Genomic DNA, 22,603 nt, shown 5'->3' on the forward strand with positions numbered 1-22,603 from the left:
AGCGCAGCACCTCCCAGCTCCATGGGCGTTGGAGCAGTGGTGCTGGGGGATGGAACTTACAGGCTCCGTTCCGGACATCTGCGTGTAGCCAGCAGGTTATCCAGCCGGATGGACAGTTCCACCAGCTGGTCCAACCTGAGAGTGTTGTCCCTGCAGGCCAATTCCCGACGGACGTCCTAGCGCAGACTGCACCAGTAGTGATCGATCTGGGCCTTGTCGTTCCATCCTGCGCTGGTTGCCAGGGTCCGGAAGTCAGAGGCGAACTCCTGTGCGCTCATCGTCCCCTGCCTGTTCACCTCTGCGTAATGGTCCTACACCACTTCTCCTTCGGCGTTGGCCCTCTCCAGGACTTTCCCATACGGCGTTGGCCCTCTCCAGGACTTTCCCATACAGCGTTGGCCCTCTCCAGGACTTTCCCATACGGCGTTGGCCCTCTCCAGGACTTTCCCATACGGTGTTGGCCCTCTCCAGGACTTTCCCATACGGCGTTGGCCCTCTCCAGGACTTTCCCATACGGCGTTGGCCCTCTCCAGGATTTTCCCATACGGTGTTGGACCACTCCAGGACTTTCCCTGAGAGATAGGAGAAGAGGGCGGACACGCTCTGAAGGAACTGGGTGGACGGTCGCCAGGTAGAGTTCCAGCTGGAATAGGAACCCCTGGCATCCGGCAGCCGTCCCATCATACTCCCTCGGGAGCGCAAGCCGAATCCCACTGGGACCAGGTGAAGGAGGGGTGAACTGTGGTGCCTGTTGTAGTGGTGGAGGTGCTGGCAGAACTCTCTCCAATCGGTCCATCATCTCCTTCACGGGATCCATGGGGGTGCCGAGACGTTGCAACATGGTCGCATGCTGCTGGACGTGCTCCTCGACCGCCAAAGTGGGGTTGTCTCCTCCTGCTGACTCGATTTAGAAGGTGCGTTATTCTGTAAATGGTCTGGGTGTAGCTGGTGCAGAGGTGTCAGGTGCAGGACAGCAGAGATGAGTAACACATGTGATATAATGCTGTGTTCTCTCCAGGTTGGTCCAGGTGTCTATAGGTCCTGATATTATGTTGTGTTCTCTCCAGGTTGGTCCAGGTGTCTATAGGTCCTGATATAATGTTGTGTTCTCTCCAGGTGTCTATAGGTCCTGATATAATGTTGTGTTCTCTCCAGGTTGGTCCAGGTGTCTATAGGTCCTGATATAATGTTTTTGTTCTCTCCAGGTTGGTCCAGGTGTCTATAGGTCCTGATATAATGCTGTGTTCTCTCCAGGTTGGTCCAGGTGTCTATAGGTCCTGATATAATGCTGTGTTCTCTCCAGGTTGGTCCAGGTGTCTATAGGTCCTGATATAATGCTGTGTTCTCTCCAGGTTGGTCCAGGTGTCTATAGGTCCTGATATAATGTTGTGTTCTCTCCAGGTGTCTATAGGTCCTGATATAATGTTGTGTTCTCTACAGGTTGGTCCAGGTGTCTATAGGTCCTGATATAATGTTGTGTTCTCTCCAGGTGTCTATAGGTCCTGATATAATGTTGTGTTCTCTCCAGGTTGGCCTCGGTGTCTATAGGTCCTGATATAATGTTGTGTTCTCTCCAGGTTGGTCCAGGTGTCTATAGGTCCTGATGTAATGTTGTGTTCTCTCCAGGTTGGTCCAGGTGTCTCTCATAACACAGAAATACATTCATACACTCTCATGCAGACTGGAGAATGTCTACAGAGAAGAGAAACAGAGTTATTCTGCCACTGGATGGCGCTCCCCCCCTTTCTCTCCCTCCATCTCTCTCTCCCTCCATCTCTCTCTCCCTCCATCTCAGCTCTGTGTGTCTAGTGACAGTGGTACATGCTGATGAGACAGGTACTGAGTTTACTGACAGCACCAGTGGAGGCTGGTGAGGGGAGGACTACTTATAGTAATGTCTAGAATGTAACGTATCAAACACATATAAATATATTGGTGCTTTATTGATAAATACACAGAGTCTCATTTCCCATCAAGTGGAGTAAAAAACACTGAATAATCAAAGGTTCCTAAAAGCTACAAACTGTCTCTGTTTGTTCAAGTCAGTGTTACATTCACAGTAGAAACAATGAATGAATGAACGTGCTGAATGTAATGACTGACAAACAAAATAACAAATAAACAAACAGATGATTGAACTAACGAACGATGAATGAATGAACAAACAAAAAATACATTAATGAATATATGAACAAATTAAACGAATAATTATTTTTAAAAATGAATAAAAATATGAATGAATTAACAAACAAATAATGAATGAACAGACGGACCGACAAACTAACTAAATAATGAATGAACAGATGATTTAACTAGCGAATGATCAATGAACGAACAACAAATAAATGAATACACGATATGAAAAAAAATATGAATAATGAACAAACAAATGAATTTATTATTAAATGAATATATGAACTAATTAACAAATGAATGATGAAATAAATAAATTATTTAAAAGCACAAATGAATGACTAAATGACAACATGAAAACATGAACAAATGAAAACATTAATTAATTCTGTTCCGAACAGATCAGTGACAGTAGTAGACTATGTAGCATAGTGTTTAATGGTGCAGTACAGTATGAGGTGTCTACAGCTTTTGGGTCAGTGTCTGGGTGGATAATAGCATCAGAGTTTTTACTGAAGTTGACAGTAGCACAGTGGAGTCAGGCTGGATCTCTGGAGAAGTTGGCAGTAGCACAGTGGAGTCAGGCTGGATCTCTGGAGAAGTTGACAGTATCATGGTGGAGACAGGCTGGATCTCTGGAGAAGTTGGCAGTAGCACAGTGGAGTCAGGCTGGATCTCTGCAGAAGTTGACAGTAGCACAGTGGAGTCAGGCTGGATCTCTGGGGAAGTTGACAGTAGCATAGTGGAGACAGGCTGGATCTCTGGAGAAGTTGACAGTAGTGTAGCTCACTGTCGGACCAACATTGGAGTAGAGGCCATCTGGACAAGGATTGGTTGCCGTGGCATAGATGGTTGTGATGTCACAGGCTGTATCTGGGTTCTGATTGGTTGTAGTGGCGTAGATGGGGTTAGTGATGGTTCCTGTGTTTGGATCTAGGTTGGGTGTCATGGAGTCAGGCACCAACAGTCTGGATGCTGAAGAGGATCACAAACATAGATTATTAATTATTTTTTTATATATTTTCTATGATTTATTTGATTTAATTTGAATTAAATGTTGTTATTTACAAAATCTATATTTATTTGTTGAAATATTATTTAAAATAATGTTTGCGTGTGATAACTAGTGTACCTGTTGGTCTCCTGTCTCTGTCTCTCCTCTGTCTAAAGAGCATGAACAGCAGCAGACCCAGCAGTAGTAGAACAACACCAGAGTACATCACAACCCCTAGAACAACACCAGAGTACATCACATCACCTAGAACACCCAGACCAACACCAGAGAACATCACATCACCTAGATCACCCAAATCAACACCAGAGAACATCACATCACCTAGAACACCCAGACCAACACCAGAGAACATCACCTAGAACACCCAGAACAACACCAGAGAACATCACATCACCTAGAACACCCAGAGACAGTACTCAGGCATAATGTTACTGTGATGCTACATTTAGCTCGTCTCTACTGTACTGTACCTCTGGGTTTCTACCATTTCAGAGGGAGGGAGGAGGGAAGATAACATTAGACAGAGAAACAGGTGGTGTTGAAGAGAGCAGAAATAAAGATGAAATGTTAATGATGAGGTATCAATAGTAAGAGGCAGATTTGTTAGTCTAAAACCAAGTATCAGTCAATGCTTTTTTGTTCAATCTCCTTCACTGTCTGAAGGATGAAGATGTAATGGCTAGTTTCCACCACCAGGTGGTGGATCTATAGCTTCACGGTTGTAGTTTAAAAGGGTTTGATACTTGGTAGTTGTAGTCCATGTTACAGTATGGTGCTTGGTAGTTGTAGTCCATGTTACAGTATGGTGCTTGGTAGTTGTAGTCCATGTTACAGTATGATGCTTGGTAGTTGTAGTCCATGTTACAGTATGATGCTTGGTAGTTGTAGTTCATGTTACAGTATGATGCTTGGTAGTTGTAGTCCATGTTACAGTATGGTGCTTGGTAGTTGTAGTCCATGTTACAGTATGGTGCTTGGTAGTTGTAGTCCATGTTACAGTATGGTGCTTGGTAGTTGTAGTCCATGTTACAGTATGATGCTTGATAGTTGTAGTCCATGTTACAGGATGGTGCTTGGTAGTTGTAGTCCATGTTACAGTATGGTGCTTGGTAGTTGTAGTCCATGTTACAGTATGGTGCTTGGTAGTTGTAGTCCATGTTACAGTATGGTGCTTGGTAGTTGTAGTCCATGTTACAGTATGGTGCTTGGTAGTTGTAGTCCATGTTACAGGATGGTGCTTGGAGGTTTATCTCTAAGTGTCATGTGGTGCTGACCCAGCTAGCAAAGTGGATCTGGGCCGATTCTGGCTGAGAGTCGGGCACTCGGCTGAGATTCAGACTCAGTCGTCGTCGGTCATCGTCGGTCGTCTGTGCCGTCTTGGGCAGTATTACTTATGGCTAGGATGCAGGGATTGAGCTCAGGCCGATTCCAGTGAGAGTTATCTGTCCCAAATGTATTATTTGTGGCTGTGGCTGATTGGGGCTACTCTCTGGCAGGTGGTTACACGGGTTGCTTTATATAATTAACATTTCATTAGTTATTTTCCAATATTTTCTCATTGTTTCTGTGATTTAAAAAAATACAATTAGCATTTACATTAAATTATTTAAGAGTCCTGTTGAAGTAGTATTTTAGTGTGTTGATACTTTGTGCAAGGCAAAAATTGCAGTGTTAACTACGTTGCTACGACACCTGTGCCGGACACGACCGGGAGACCGATAAGGCGACACACAATTTGTCCAGCGTCGTCAGAGATACGGGAGGGTTTGGCCGGCTGGGATGTCCTTGTCCCATCATGCTGTAGACTCTTGTGGTGTGCCAGGCGCATGCACACTGACACGGTCACCAGGTGTACGGTGTTTTATCCGACACAAAATGTTTTTATGTGGATGGGTATAATTTGTATGTATAAAATTTATAATAGTAATATTTAAAATGACTAAATAGGATCATTTTGTATACATTTTTTTACATTTGTACCAGTCTGCTTATGGGGGGATTCTGGTAAGATGCCGTCAAAAAGGGTTGAATTCCGGTGGACAGAAGAGGGCCGCTTCTGGGCCGATTCCTCAATGCTAGCTGGGGAGGGTTCATTATGTTACCTTGTGTTCTAGTCATGTCTGTGGTGGTGATGCTGTTGTTACCTAGTGTTCTAGTCATGTCTGTGGTGGTGATGCTGTTGTTACCTTGTGTTCTAGTCATGTCTGTGGTGGTGATGCTGTTGTTACCTTGTGTTCTAGTCATGTCTGTGGTGGTGATGCTGTTGTTACCTAGTGTTCTAGTCATGTCTGTGGTGGTGATGCTGTTGTTACCTTGTGTTCTAGTCATGTCTGTGGTGGTGATGCTGTTGTTACCTTGTGTTCTAGTCATGTCTGTGGTGGTGATGCTGTTGTTACCTAGTGTTCTAGTCATGTCTGTGGTGGTGATGCTGTTGTTACCTTGTGTTCTAGTCATGTCTGTGGGTGGTGATGCTGTTGTTCCTACTGTTCCATTGGTCCTATCTGTTGGAACATATGAGTCAAATAAGTCAGGTGAAAACCCCCCAACAATCAGGTAGGTGTGCATTCTTTAGTGAGCCGTGCCCCTTAGGGTAATATATGTACCAGTAGCGGAGTTTGAGGAGTCAGTTGTCATGGTGATGTTTGGTGATGGGTGTGACGTGGAGAGGAGAGGTCTGCAGGTGATGGAGCCAGGGTTGGGAGGAACAGGAGCTGTAGAGAGAGGAGAAGAGATAGAGAGTCATGGAGAGAGAGAGAGAGAGAGAGAGAGGGGGGAGAGAGAGAGAGAGAGAGAGAGACAGAAAGAAATCAACACGAATATATAAAGTACAACATGTCACAGTAATCATAAGCACACAAGAATACATTCTCAAACACCAACCTCTGACCACAGTGAGCCTGACCTCAGTTGGCTGATCAGGTCCCCAGGTATCCACTCCACACCAGTAGGTCCCTGAATCCTCTAGGACCAGGTTAGTGATGGTCACACTGAAGACTCTTCTCTTTTTGTCGTCATACAGAGAGAATCTCCCTTTATGAGTCACCGCTGGGTGCCGATGGGTTTGGGTTTGGATGACAACAACTCTGTCTCTGTATGTCCCTTTAGAGAGGTACTTTGGATTTTTGTTATACCCCCGATCATAAGGGCAGTTGATGTGACCGTTTCCTCCTTCTTTCCATCTCATTGTAATCACCCCTGACAACACACAGACCACAGCTACAACAGAAACACAGACACAGAGTTATAGTATGTACAGACATCCTCAGATTGTGTTGTTGATGAACTGTCAGCATCACTGTCTTGGCAGCTCTGTTCTATTCTAATGTCTGGACACTGAGCATCAAGGGAAACATGTTTAAAATATGACCATTACCTTGAATGTGACTAGTAATGAAGACCTGATCTGTTTAGTAACTAATAAAGTTTGGTTCTGGTCGACTGCTGAATGATAAAGTAAAGTACAGTATTGATTTATGAGGTCAGGACTCCAGCAATACAGTAAAACAGTGTTGAATGATAAAGTAGTAAAATAATAAAATACAGTATTGATCACTATGGTATCAATAATACATGCTAGGTATTTATCACTATGGTATCAATAATACATGCTCAGTATTGATCACTATGGTATCAATAATACATGATCACTATTGATCACTATGGTATCAATAATACATGCTCAGTATTGATCACTATGGTATCAATAATACATGCTCAGTATTGATCACTATGGTATCAATAATACATGATCAGTATTGATCACTATGGTATCAATAATACATGCTCAGTATTGATCACTATGGTATCAATAATACATGATCACTATGGTATAAAATGATACATACTCAGTATTGATCACTATGATATAAAATGATACATTTTCAGTATTGATCACTAAGGTATAAAATTATGCATGTTCAGTATTGACTGATGTGTTCAGCGAATAACACAGTTCAATATGGGGTGTGTATTAATGTATTGAGGTCTGATAGTATCAGTTCAATATGGGGTGTGTATTAATGTATTGAGGTCTGATAGTATCAGTTCAATATGGGGTGTGTATTAATGTATTGAGGTCTGATAGTAACAGTTCAATATGGGGTGTGTATTAATGTATTGAGGTAACATGATAACAGTTCAATATGGGGTGTGTATTAATGTATTGAGGTAACATGATAACAGTTCAATATGGGGTGTGTATTAATGTATTGAGGTCTGATAGTATCAGTTCAATATGGGGTGTGTATTAATGTATTGAGGTCTGATAGTAACAGTTCAATATGGGGTGTGTATTAATGTATTGAGGTCTGATAGTAACAGTTCAATATGGGGTGTGTATTAATGTATAGAGGTCTGATAGTAACAGTTCAATATGGGGTGTGTATTAATGTATTGAGGTAACATGATAACAGTTCAATATGGGGTGTGTATTAATGTATTGAGGTCTGATAGTAACAGTTCAATATGGGGTGTGTATTAATGTATTGATGTACAAACATATATACATTATAATATCCAGTTTGTATATCAAAATTATTGTAATGTGGTTAACTTTACAAATCCGAAATGAAAATGATTAAAATCTGAAAGATTAAATTCAACCAGAGTGTCTATAGATAATGGGTAAAATCTGAAAGATTAAATTCACCCAGAGTGTCTATAGATAATGGGTCAAATCTGAAAGATTAAATTCACCCAGTGTCTATAGATAATGGGTAAAATCTGAAAGATTAAATTAAACCAGAGTGTCTATAGATAATGGGTAAAGTCTGACAGATTAAATTCAACCAGAGTGTCTATAGATAATGGGTAAAATCTGAAAGATTAAATTCAACCAGAGTGTCTATAGATAATGGGTAAAGTCTAAAGATTAAATGCAACCAGAGTGTCTATAGATAATGGGTAAAGTCTAAAGATGAAATGCAACCAGAGTGTCTATAGATAATGGGTAAAGTCTAAAGATGAAATGCAACCAGAGTGTCTATAGATAATGGGTAAAGTCTAAAGATGAAATGCAACCAGAGTGTCTATAGATAATGGGTAAAGTCTAAAGATGAAATGCAACCAGAGTGTCTATAGATAATGGGTAAAGTCTAAAGATGAAATGCAACCAGAGTGTCTATAGATAATGGGTAAAGTCTAAAGATGAAATGCAACCAGAGTGTCTATAGATAATGGGTAAAGTCTAGACTTGACCGCTGCCCAATCATCCCAAGGTGATTGGCTCGGCCCTCTACACTATAAAACTACACTCTATTGCAGAGACGTTGATATTACCGGACGCAATTGATATGGTGAAACCAATGAGTGGGGAGGAAGAGGCCCAGAAACCCACATCAATACCTTTGTCAGGTGACACTGTTAAACAAAGAATGTATGCTATTGTTAGCAGTATAACTCTGACATGAACGACTAAAATGTTTCACATTGAGAGAGGAACTGTTGTCATTCACAATGGAGGTCAAATAAAAAAAGACTTGGTTGACTTTCTGTGTAAGAAAATATGTCTCCTTGCCTTTATAACAGACATATTTGGTGAACTGAATGCAAGCATGCAGGGGAAATACAAGAGGAATACAGGGGGAATACAAGAGGAATACAGGGGAAATACAAGAGGAATACAGGGGAAATACAAGAGGAATACAGGGGAAATACAGGGGAAATACAAGAGGAATACAGGGGAAATACAAGAGGAATACAGGGGAAATACATGAGGAATACAGGGGAAATACATGAGGAATACAGGGGAAATACAAGAGGAATACAGGGGAAATACAAGAGGAATACAAGAGGAATACAGGGGGAATACAGGGGAAATAAAAGAGGAATACAAGAGGAATACAGGGGGAATACAGGGGGAATACAAGAGGTATACAGGGGAAATACAAGAGCACTCATACAGATGACTGACTGAATCAGTGGATTCAGATCAGAGGAAAGAATTGTTATTGGAGAGAGTCTTTCAAAAGCTTTCAAACAGAAAACATCATCAGTAAGAGTCCCACGCGAATTATGACTAATCACCTCCAAAACAACTGGAAACTCGAGGAGTTTTGGTTTCTGACTCAAAGGGAATAAATACCCTGCCGTCTCCCTCTGAGCATTAATGCAGCATTCAAAACAACTGGAAACTGGGAAATCTCAGACATCCAACTTCAGTGAGTTCAACACAACTGGGAAGTCTGAAAAAAGCGAACTCAGACTGGGAAAAAATTGGTTTGATTGGTCATCCAACTCTGAATTCCAAGTCGGGGACACGGGCCTCTTTCTAGAGCTCTAACCTGAAGATCACTGATGTCGTGATATGACCTTGTTTTTTTCCGACCTCCCAGTTGGCTTGAAAGCACCATAAATGCAGAGAATGCCAGACCCCTCATAACTTAACCTACTGTTCTGACTTGTTGGTGCACATGTAATCTATAGGCTGATTTAGAGAAATGTCATCACTGAATATTGTTAGAGCTTTCATTGTCTGTTGATATGCCCCCTTTTTTTTATCCTACAGTTCTGACTTGGTGATCAAGGAAAATACTGTAAGAACGACCCATGTTCTGAATTCTGTCGCTGTACATTTCAAAGTGCTAAACAAACAGTTAAATTGACCACATCCGTCCTAGCTAGCTTATTAATGTCTTTATCGAAATGACTTCCTCTTATCAGCTCATCGTCCCCCTAACCAGAAACCGTGGATGGATGGCGGCATTCGCGCAAAACTGAAAGCCTGAACCACTTCATTTAACCATGGAGGTCTGGGAATATGGCTGAATATAAAGAGCATAGTTATTCCCTCCGCAAAGGCAATCAAACAAGCGGAATGCCGGTACAGGGACAAAGTGGAGTCTCAATTCAACCGCTCAGACACGAGACGTATGTGGCAGGGTTTACAGGAAATCAAGGACTACAAAAAGAAAACCAGCCACGTTTCAGACACTGACATCACGCTTCCAGACAAACTAAACACCTTCTTTGCCCGCTTTGAGGATAATACAGTGCCACCTTCGCAGCCCGCTAACAAGGACTGCACCCCACCCCCCTCCTCCTCCTTGGGAGATGTGAGTTAAACATTTCCTCGTGTTAACCCTCGCAAGGCTGCTGGCCCAGACAGCATCCCAAGCCACGTCCTCAGAGCTTACGCAGACCAGCTGGCTGGTTTGTTTATGGACATTTCAATCCATCCAAATCCCAGTCTGCTGTCCCCACATGCTTCAAGATGGCCACCATTGTTCCTGTACCCAAGAAGGCAAAGATAACTGAACTAAATGACTATCGCCCCGTAGCACTCACTTCTGTCATCATGAAGTGCTTTGAGAGACTAGTCAAGAATCATATCACCTCCACCTTACCTGTCACCCTAGACCCACTTCAGTTTGCATACCGCCCAACAGGTACACAGATGATGCAATCGCCATCACACTGCATACTGCCCTAACCCATCTGGACAAGAGGAATACCTGTGTAAGAATGCTGTTCATTAACTACAGCTCAGCATTCAACACCATAGTACCCTCCAAGCTCATCATCAAGTTGGAGGCCCTGGGTCTTAACCTCGCCCGGTGCAACTGGGTCCTGGACGTTCTGAAGGGCCTCCCACTGGTGGTGAAGCTACCTGTTCACCCACAACTGTGTGGCGATGCACACCTCCAACTCAATCATCATGTTTGCAGACGACACAACAGTAGTGGGCTTGATTACCAACAACGACGAGACGGCCTACAGGGAGGAGGTGAGGGCCCTCGGAGTGTGGTGTCAGGAAAATAAATATCACTCAACATCAACAAAACAAAGGAGGTGATCGTGGACTTCAAGAAACAGCAGAGGGAGTACCCCCCTATCCACATCACAGCAGTGGAGAAGGTGGAACGTTTTAAGTTCCTTGGTGTACACATCACAGACAAACTGAAATGGTCCACCCACACAGACAGTGTGGTGACGAAGTCGCAACAGCGAAACCCTGACGAACTTTTACAGATGCACAATCGAAGGCATCCTGTCGGGCTGTATCACCGCCTGGTACGGCAACTGCACCGCCCTCAACTGCAAGGCTCTCCAGAGGGTGGTGCGTTCTGCCCAGTGCATCACCGGAGGCAAACTACCTGCCCTCCAGGACACCTACAGCATCCGATCTCACAGGAAGGCCAAAAATATCATCAAGGACAACAACCACCCGAGCCACTGCCTGTTCATACCGCTATCATCCAGAAGGGGAGGTCAGCTTCTATCTCAAGGCCATCAGACTGCTCAACAGCAATCACTTACTCAGAGAGGCTGCTGCCTACATGGAGACCCAATAACTGGCCACTTTAATAAATGGATCACTAGTCACTTTAAACAATGCCACTTTAATAATGTTTCATATCCTACATTACTCATATCATATGCATATACTTTATTTTATACCTATTGCTCCTTGTCAATGCTGCTCGGCCATCGCTCATCCATATATTTATATGTACATCTTTTCTCATTCACACCTTTAGATTTGTGTGTATTGGTTAGTTGTTGGGGAATTGCTAGCTAACTTGTCAGATATTACTGCACTGTCGGAACTAGAAGCACAAGCATTAACATCTGCTAACCATGTGTATGTGACAAATTAACATGTTATTAGATTGTATTTATGCCGTAGTTTGAACATCTCAACAGTGGGGGCACCGTTTGGCACCGTTATAGTGCCATTCATGTATTGTTTGGTGTTCTGTCGTGACGTTGCTGGCCTGCATCCCACACACACGTTTGGGGGAGTTTGCCCCACTAAGGTTTACATGTCAAAATCAATACTGTATTTTAGTTACACTGTTTATTTAGCACATATTTCATTTATATTCTGGATTCTTGACACAGATCACTCTAATATATCCACTGCTGTACACATCAATCTTAGTTTATCTTGTGTAAATTCCCCTGGTGGACATATGTATAGATTGTATTTTGATACAGTGCTATTTGGGTTGTTAATTTGGATTCATCCCACCGTTCCTGATTTCTTGTCGTTTTTTTTATAATTTTCTTTCCATTTGAATTGTTTGTCGTTAGATTGCATTGCTCGGAGCTGCGAACATAAATATTTCACTGCGCCACTAATGACACCTGTTAAACACTGTACGCTACCAGAAGACTGATTTGATTTGAATCTTTCTTTAATCCTGTCAAAAGACAACATATCAACCATTTTAGGTTCAGTACATTATCATAGGAAACAAGCTCAGCGCTATTCACCTTTCTGCTACTTTAAATACATGTGTTCATTTCCTTGGTTACTACATAAATATGAGCCAGATAGTACTGTAGAAACTGATACAGACAGAGAGAGAGAGAGAGAGAGAGAGGGAGAGGGACAGATAGCGGGACAGAGAAAGAGACAGACAGACAGACAGACAGACAGACAGACAGACAGACAGACAGACAGAGACAGACAGACAGAGACAGACAGACAGACAGACAGAGACAGACAGAGACAGAGACAGAGACAGAGACAGAGACAGAGACAGACAGACAGACAGACAGACAGACAGACAGACAGACAGACAGACAGACAGACAGACAGACAGACATAACTCACCTGAGAGGAGACAGCAGGAGACAACATGGAGTATCTTCATTCTGGACAGTTACTCCTCAGTTACTATACTGTTACAGTTACTTTACTATCTCAGTTACTATACTGTTACAGTTCCTTTACTACCACAGTTACTATACTGTTAAAGTTACTTTACTACCACAGTTACTATACTGTTAAAGTTACTTTACTACCACAGTTACTATACTGTTACTTTACTACCACAGTTACTATACTGTTAAAGTTACTTTACTACCACAGTTACTATACTGTTAAAGTAACTTTACCATCACAGTTACTACACTGTTAAAATATAGTAAGGTCCACAACAGCTTCTCTGTCAGCTACTAGTTTGACAGCAGAGTGCTACTGAAAATATCTTTCTTCCACGACTCCTCTCTCTCTCTCTCTTCCTTCTCCCACGAAACATCCTGTTGATTTCTCTGTCGTGACCTCAGTGCCTGCATGTCGACATATGCTGCAGAGGGAAACTGATTCAAACTGGCCGGAGGTAAGACTTCTAAACCACAACAGATCTCAGCTATCTGTGGTGACTAAGTGTTGAAACTGTCAACTTCTCTGTTCTGAAGTTACCATGTTTATTTCATCAGAGGAGGAACACATTGTTAAGATGATGACATTATAGATAAAGTACACATCAATATATTTCATTATATTGTTTACAATGATTGAGAACACAATGGATTTCCAAAAGTAGAAATGTTACAAAGACTAACACTAAACTAACAGTATCCTGTCTCTGTGTCAGGTTAATGGTGTAATAATTCTAGTTTGGGTCTGTTGTGTTGAGGGTTTGGTAGGTGGAGTCTTGGGTTGTTGTGTTGAGGATTTGGTAGGTGGAGTCTTGGGTTGTTGTATTGAGGGTTTGGTAGGTGGAATCTTGGGTTGTTGTGTTGAGGGTTTGGTAGGTGGAGTCTTGGGTTGTTGTATTGAGGGTTTGGTAGGTGGAGTCTTGGGTTGTTGTATTGAGGGTTTGGTAGGTGGAGTCTTGGGTTGTTGTGTTGAGGGTTTGGTAGGTGGAGTCTTGGGTTGTTGTGTTGAGGGTTTGGTAGGTGGAGTCTTGGGTTGTTGTGTTGAGGGTTTGGTAGGTGGAGTCTTGGGTTGTTGTGTTGAGGGTTTGGTAGGTGGAGTCTTGGGTTGTTGTGTTGAGGGTTTGGTAGGTGGAGTCTTGGGTTGTTGTATTGAGGGTTTGGTAGGTGAAGTCTTGGGTTGTTGTGTTGAGGGTTTGGTAGGTGGAGTCTTGGGTTGTTGTGTTGAGGGTTTGGTAGGTGGAGTCTTGGGTTGTTGTGTTGAGGGTTTGGTAGGTGGAGTCTTGGGTTGTTGTGTTGAGGGTTTTGTAGGTGGAGTCTTGGGTTGTTGTGTTGAGGGTTTGGTAGGTGGAGTCTTGGGTTGTTGTGTTGAGGGTTTGGTAGGTGAAGTCTTGGGTTGTTGTTTTGAGGGTTTGGTAGGTGGAGTCTTGGGTTGTTGTGTTGAGGGTTTGGTTGGTGGAGTCTTGGGTTGTTGTGTTGAGGGTTTGGTAGGTGGAGTCTTGGGTTGTTGTGTTGAGGGTTTGGTAGGTGGAGTCTTGGGTTGTTGTGTTGAGGGTTTGGTTGGTGGAGTCTTGGGTTGTTGTGTTGAGGGTTTGGTAGGTGGAGTCTTGGGTTGTTGTGTTGAGGGTTTGGTAGGTGGAGTCTTGGGTTGTTGTGTTGAGGGTTTGGTAGGTGGAGTCTTGGGTTGTTGTGTTGAGGGTTTGGTAGGTGGAGTCTAGGGTTGTTGTCTTGAGGGTTTGGTAGGTGGAGTCTTGGGTTGTTGTGTTGAGGGTTTGGTAGGTGGAGTCTTGGGTTGTTGCTTTGTCCCTCTACCGACATTTCACTTCTCTGATTGCCTTGCTGAGGGAAAAACTGCACTGTTTAAATTCACCCATATTATTGAGTTGAACCGTGTTATTTGGCGTGTCAAATTTAAAGCTTTTTTGTTGTTGTTACCTTGTTTCTAGTCATGTCTGTGGTGATGATGCTGTTGTTACCTAGTGTTCTAGTAATGTCTGTGGTGGTGATGCTGTTGTTACCTAGTGTTCTAGTCATGTCTGTGGTGATGCTGTTGTTACCTTGTGTTCTAGTCATGTCTGTGGTGGTGATGCTGTTGTTACCTAGTGTTCTAGTCATGTCTGTGGTGGTGATGCTGTTGTTACCTTGTGGTCTAGTCATGATAATCTGTTGGAACATATGAGTCACATAAATTAGGTGAAAACCCCCAACAATGAGAGAGCGAGAGAGAGAGAGGCGTACTCGTTTTTGTGTGTGGTTTGGGGTGGGTGTTTCCGAGACTGAAAGTAGTACCCACTCTGTGTGTTTCAGAGGAAGTGGTGTGAACCTTGACCTTGAGGCTCTGATGTTCTTATTGTCATAAATACACAATGACTATAACTACTAGTCTCTCAATACAGAACCTCTCTGAGTACAGATACAAGACTAAAGATAATGACTGAGCAGGTTATAGGGACTAAATAACATGGGTTAATATCAGTGATTGGGAGAGGAGAGAGTGTAGATGAGGAGATGTGGTAGAGTGAAGAGGAGATGTGAGAGGGAGATGTGAGGGGTAAGAACAAAAGGTAGACAGAAAGAGAGAGAGATGACAGAGAGAGAGAGAGATGTAGGCCTACAGATAAGCATGTAGGCTTTAGAGAGCAGTTCTACTGAGGGTAATATACCTGCTGTGGAGTTTGAGGAGTCAGTTGTCATGGTGATGTTTGTTGATGGGTGTGTCGTGGAGAGGAGAGATCTGGAGGTGATGGAGCCAGGGTTTGGAGGAACAGGAGCTGTAGAGAGAGGAGAAGAGATAGAGAGGGAGAGAGAGAGAGTGAGGGAGAGACACAGAGATATAATGCATCAACACTAATAAATAATGTGTTAAATGTAATCAGACATAAACACACTGATAGAACATCTTCGACACCAACCTCTGTCCACAGTGATCCTGACTTCAGTCTTGTGATACCACCACCATCTGTTTATTTCACACCAGTAGGTCCCTGAATCCTCTAGGACCAGGTTAGTGATGGTCACAGTGAAGACTCTTCTCTCTGTGTCGTCATACAGAGAGAATCTCCCTTTATGAGTCACCGCTGGGTGCTGATGGGTTTGGGTTTTGATCACATCAACCCGGTTGGCCCAGATCCCTAGTCACCGCTGGGTGCTGATGGGTTTGGGTTTGGATCACATCAACCCGGTTGGCCCAGATCCCTAGTCACCGCTGGGTGCTGATGGGTTTGGGTTTGGATCACGTCAACCCGGTTGGCCCAGATCCCTAGTCACCGCTGGGTGCTGATGGGTTTGGGTTTTGATCACATCAACCCGGTTGGCCCAGATCCCTAGTCACCGCTGGGGGCTGATGCGTTTGGGTTTGGATCACATCAACCCGGTTGGCCCAGATCCCTAGTCACCGCTGGGTGCTGATGGGTTTGGGTTTGGATCACATCAACCCGGTTGGCCCAGATCCCTAGTCACCGCTGGGGGCTGATGCGTTTGGGTTTGGATCACGTCAACCCGGTAGGCCCAGATCCCTAGTCACCGCTGGGGGCTGATGGGTTTGGGTTTTGATCACATCAACCCGGTAGGCCCAGATCCCTAGTCACCGCTGGGGGCTGATGCGTTTGGGTTTGGATCACGTCAACCCGGTTGGCCCAGATCCCTAGTCACCGCTGGGTGCTGATGGGTTTGGGTTTTGATCACATCAACCCGGTAGGCCCAGATCCCTAGTCACCGCTGGGTGCTGATGGGTTTGGGTTTTGATCACATCAACCCGGTTGGCCCAGATCCCTAGTCACCGCTGGGGGCTGATGCGTTTGGGTTTGGATCACATCAACCCGGTAGGCCCAGATCCCTAGTCACCGCTGGGGGCTGATGGGTTTGGGTTTTGATCACGTCAACCCGGTAGGCCCAGATCCCTTTAGAGAGGTACTTCTGGTGTGTCTCAACCCCCCGGGCATAAGGACACTGAATGATATCATTTCCTCCTTCTGTCCCTCTCTTTGTGATCACTCCTGACACCACACAGCTCACAGCTATGAAACAACCAAAGAAACACATTCACATCATCTCTACAATAACAGTTGCCATAGTCACCATGTTTCACAGACAGTCAGGTAAGGGAGATAGTTGAGTGACAGATAGAGAATGTTAAATAATCTGGGACTGAGTGGTACAGTAAATTTATGTGTTCAGGACTACAGCAAAACAGTAAAACAGTGTTGAAGGATAAAGTACAGTATTGATCACTGTAGCGTGCAATGATACATGCCAATAATTGACTGATGTGTTCAGCGAATAACACAGTTCAATATGGGGTGTGTATTAATGTATTGAGGTCTGATAGTATCAGTTCAATATGGGGTGTGTATTAATGTATTGAGGTAACATGATATCAGTTCAATATGGGGTGTGTATTAATGTATTGAGGTAACATGATATCAGTTCAATATGGGGTGTGTATTAATGTATTGAGGTAACATGATAACAGTTCAATATGGGGTGTGTATTAATGTATTGAGGTCTGATAGTATCAGTTCAATATGGGGTGTGTATTAATGTATTGAGGTCTGATAGTAACACAGTTCAATATGGGGTGTGTATTAATGTATTGAGGTAACATGATAACAGTTCAATATGGGGTGTGTATTAATGTATTGAGGTAACATGATAACAGTTCAATATGGGGTGTGTATTAATGTATTGAGGTCTGATAGTAACACAGTTCAATATGGGGTGTGTATTAATGTATTGAGGTAACATGATAACAGTTCAATATGGGGTGTGTATTAATGTATTGAGGTCTGATAGTATCAGTTCAATATGGGGTGTGTATTAATGTATTGAGGTCTGATAGTAACACAGTTAAATGTGGGGTGTGTATTAAGGTATTGAGGTAACATGATAACAGTTCAATATGGGGTGTGTATTAAGGTATTGAGGTAACATGATAACAGTTCAATATGGGGTGTGTATTAATGTATTGAGGTAACATGATAACAGTTCAATATGAGGTGTGTATTAATGTATTGATGTCTGATAGTATCAGTTCAATATGGGGTGTGTATTAATGTATTGAGGTAACATGATAACAGTTCAATATGAGGTGTGTATTAATGTATTGAGGTCTGATAGTAACACAGTTCAATATGGGGTGTGTATTAATGTATTGAGGTAACATGATAACAGTTCAATATGGGGTGTGTATTAATGTATTGAGGTCTGATAGTATCAGTTCAATATGGGGTGTGTATTAATGTATTGAGGTAACATGATAACAGTTCAATATGAGGTGTGTATTAATGTATTGATGTCTGATAGTATCAGTTCAATATGGGGTGTGTATTAATGTATTGAGGTAACATGATAACAGTTCAATATGAGGTGTGTATTAATGTATTGAGGTCTGATAGTAACAGTTCAATATGGGGTGTGTATTAATGTATTGAGGTCTGATAGTAACACAGTTCAATATGGGGTGTGTATTAATGTATTGAGGTCTGATAGTAACACAGTTCAATATGGGGTGTGTATTAATGTATTGAGGTCTGATAGTAACAGTTCAATATGGGGTGTGTATTAATGTATTGAGGTCTGATAGTATCAGTGCAATATGGGGTGTGTATTAATATATTGAGGTCTGATAGTATCAGTTCAATATGGGGTGTGTATTATTGTATTGATGTCTGATAGTATCAGTTCAATATGGGGTGTGTATTAATGTATTGAGGTAACATGATAACAGTTCAATATGAGGTGTGTATTAATGTATTGAGGTCTGATAGTATCAGTTCAATATGGGGTGTGTATTAATGTATTGAGGTCTGATAGTAACACAGTTCAATATGGGGTGTGTATTAATGTATTGAGGTAACATGATAACAGTTCAATATGGGGTGTGTATTAATGTATTGAGGTAACATGATAACAGTTCAATATGGGGTGTGTATTAATGTATTGAGGTCTGATAGTAACACAGTTCAATATGGGGTGTGTATTAATGTATTGAGGTAACATGATAACAGTTCAATATGGGGTGTGTATTAATGTATTGAGGTCTGATAGTAACAGTTCAATATGGGGTGTGTATTAATGTATTGAGGTCTGATAGTAACACAGTTAAATGTGGGGTGTGTATTAAGGTATTGAGGTAACATGATAACAGTTCAATATGGGGTGTGTATTAATGTATTGAGGTCTGATAGTAACACAGTTCAATATGGGGTGTGTATTAATGTATTGAGGTAACATGATAACAGTTCAATATGGGGTGTGTATTAATGTATTGAGGTCTGATAGTATCAGTTCAATATGGGGTGTGTATTAATGTATTGAGGTAACATGATAACAGTTCAATTTGAGGTGTGTATTAATGTATTGAGGTCTGATAGTAACAGTTCAATATGGGGTGTGTATTAATGTATTGAGGTCTGATAGTAACAGTTCAATATGGGGTGTGTATTAATGTATTGAGGTCTGATAGTATCAGTTCAATATGGGGTGTGTATTAATATATTGAGGTCTGATAGTATCAGTTCAATATGGGGTGTGTATTAATGTATTGATGTCTGATAGTATCAGTTCAATATGGGGTGTGTATTAATGTATTGAGGTAACATGATAACAGTTCAATATGAGGTGTGTATTAATGTATTGAGGTCTGATAGTATCAGTTCAATATGGGGTGTGTATTAATGTATTGAGGTAACATGATAACAGTTCAATATGGGGTGTGTATTAATGTATTGAGGTAACATGATAACAGTTCAATATGGGGTGTGTATTAATGTATGGAGGTAACATGATAACAGTTCAATATGGAGTGTGTATTAATGTATTGAGGTAACATGATAACAGTTCAATATGGGGTGTGTATTAATGTATTGAGGTCTGATAGTAACAGTTCAATATGGGGTGTGTATTAATGTATTGAGGTAACATGATAACAGTTCAATATGGGGTGTGTATTAATGTATTGAGGTCTGATAGTAACAGTTCAATATGGGGTGTGTATTAATGTATTGAGGTCTGATAGTAACACAGTTCAATATGGGGTGTGTATTAATGTTTTGAGGTCTGATAGTAACAGTTCAATATGGGGTGTGTATTAATGTATTGAGGTAACATGATAACAGTTCAATATGGGGTGTGTATTAATGTATTGAGGTCTGATAGTAACACAGTTCAATATGGGGTGTGTATTAATGTATTGAGGTCTGATAGTATCAGTTCAATATGGGGTGTGTATTAATGTATTGAGGTCTGATAGTATCAGTTCAATATGGGGTGTGTATTAATGTATTGAGGTAACATGATAACAGTTCAATATGGGGTGTGTATTAATGTATTGAGGTAACATGATAACAGTTCAATATGGGGTGTGTATTAATGTATTGAGGTAACATGATAACAGTTCAATATGGGGTGTGTATTAATGTATTGAGGTCTGATAGTATCAGTTCAATATGGGGTGTGTATTAATGTATTGAGGTCTGATAGTATCAGTTCAATATGGGGTGTGTATTAATGTATTGAGGTAACATGATAACAGTTCAATATGGGGTGTGTATTAATGTATTGAGGTAACATGATAACAGTTCAATATGGGGTGTGTATTAATGTATTGAGGTAACATGATAACAGTTCAATATGGGGTGTGTATTAATGTATTGAGGTAACATGATATCAGTTCAATATGGGGTGTGTATTAATGTATTGAGGTCTGATAGTAACAGTTCAATATGGGGTGTGTATTAATGTATTGAGGTCTGATAGTATCAGTTCAATATGGGGTGTGTATTAATGTATTGAGGTAACATGATAACAGTTCAATATGGGGTGTGTATTAATGTATTGAGGTCTGATAGTAACAGTTCAATATGGGGTGTGTATTAATGTATTGATGTACAAAAAATATATATTGGATGCTCCATCCGTAGCATTGCCAATGCACTTGCTCATGTCTAGTTTTAGTTGATCCACGACATCTGCCAACAACTGGGCAGAGTACTGTCCAGCGGATGCCTCGCACTTCACAACAGATATAAAATAATACTGTTCAGAACATATTTAATTGATTATATATAACGAGTAAGAACTCTCTGTAATGAGAAAGCTTTTTACTTGGTTTTCCCCCCTGGATAAAATGTCTCCCGCCATCAACAGAACAAAAAGCCACTCTGGATTCATTGAATTGATAACCTACTTTTCATATATCCGTTGTCCCCTCATGAAGACCTTCGTTGTCCAGTGGAAACGTCCCGTTAGGGGAAACCCTGGTCTACCAGGTGGGCACACGACATCTTAATTACATAATCCTCTGGTGGTAAACTGGTTCTGGTTGAGACGTCATATAACCAGTTTACAACCAACTGGTCTCTATTACAACCAGGTGAAGTCTTTCATGACTCCGTGGAAAACACGTAAAATCGTCATTATTGTAAAGACATCCCTACTCAAATCTTACATTATAATTATTTCACAATACTGACGACTGATCAGCTCCTATAGAGAGAGAACACAGGTAACCCAAACTCAGTCCTCGGGAGCCCAAAGGGTGCACATTTTGGATTTTCCCCTAGCACTAAACGGCTGATTCAAATAATCAACTAATCGGCCAGCTTTGATAGTTTGAATGAGCTGTGTAGTGTTAGGGCTGTGTAGTGTTAGGGGCAAAAACCAAAACGAGGACCGAGTTTGGGAAACGCTGGACTACCACCTGTGGCTGCACATTATGAGACCGTCTACAAGTGTTCTATAGGACCAGTCTGAGGGAAGCTGTTACTGTCCTATAGGACCAGTCTGAGGGAAGCTGTTACTGTCCTATAGGACCAGTCTGAGGGAAGCTGTTACTCTCCTATAGGACCAGTCTGAGGGAAGCTGTTACTGTCCTATAGGACCAGTCTGAGGGAAGCTGTTACTGTCCTATAGGACCAGTCTGAGGGAAGCTGTTACTGTCCTATAGGACCAGTCTGAGGGAAGCTGTTACTGTCCTATAGGACCAGTCTGAGGGAAACTGTTACTGTACTATAGGACCAGTCTGGCCTTCTAGTAGCACCTAGAGTACACACACACTTATACACTACCCACAGGGCAAAAAACCCAAGTCTTTACTCTTAGAGGAAATGGTTCCAGAAGGGTTCTTCGGCTGTCCTCATAGGAGAACCCATTTCGGTTCGAGGTAGAACCCTTTCCACAGAAAGCCTGTACACTTAAGGAGATATTGGGACACACACCTGCTTAGCCAAACACTCATAGCCTGTATTCAAGCAGAATTGCTTTGTTTCATCGGGGTGGTATTCACAATGAACCAAACAGGAAGGGACCAACCTGCCTTTAAGAAATGTCTGCCACTCTAACCACCACCTCTAAATTGGGTTCTCCTCTATGACTAGGTAGGTCTGCTGCTTTAATAAGGACAATATGTTTGACCCCTCCACAGGACTGGTGTGTAACAGGACGTTTGACCAGTATGCCTGCTGGCCAGATGGACTTCCTGGAACAACAGTCAACATTTCCTGTCCATGGTACCTGCCCTGGTACCGCAAAGGTGTGTGTGTGCGTGTGTTTGTTTGTTTGTGTGTTTATGTGTCTGTGTCTGTGTCTGTGTCTGTGTGTGTGTGTGTGTGTGTGTGTGTGTGTGTGTACTGCACCTACCCCAACACCAGTAAAAAGATGGGTGTATGTGAATGCAGAGGAATGTTCAGTGAATTACATGGTTTATGGATTGACATCCCTCCCCACTGCTTCCCCCCATACCTCCCCCTGTACCTCCCCCTGTACCTCCCCACTGCTTCCCCCCATACCTCCCCCTGTACCTCCCATACCTCCCCCTGTACCTCCCCACTGCTTCCCCCCATACCTCCCCCT

The sequence above is a fragment of the Oncorhynchus clarkii genome, chromosome 17 (genome assembly GCF_045791955.1).
Source record: "Oncorhynchus clarkii lewisi isolate Uvic-CL-2024 chromosome 17, UVic_Ocla_1.0, whole genome shotgun sequence".
In the NCBI taxonomy this organism is placed as follows: Eukaryota; Metazoa; Chordata; class Actinopteri; order Salmoniformes; family Salmonidae; genus Oncorhynchus; species Oncorhynchus clarkii.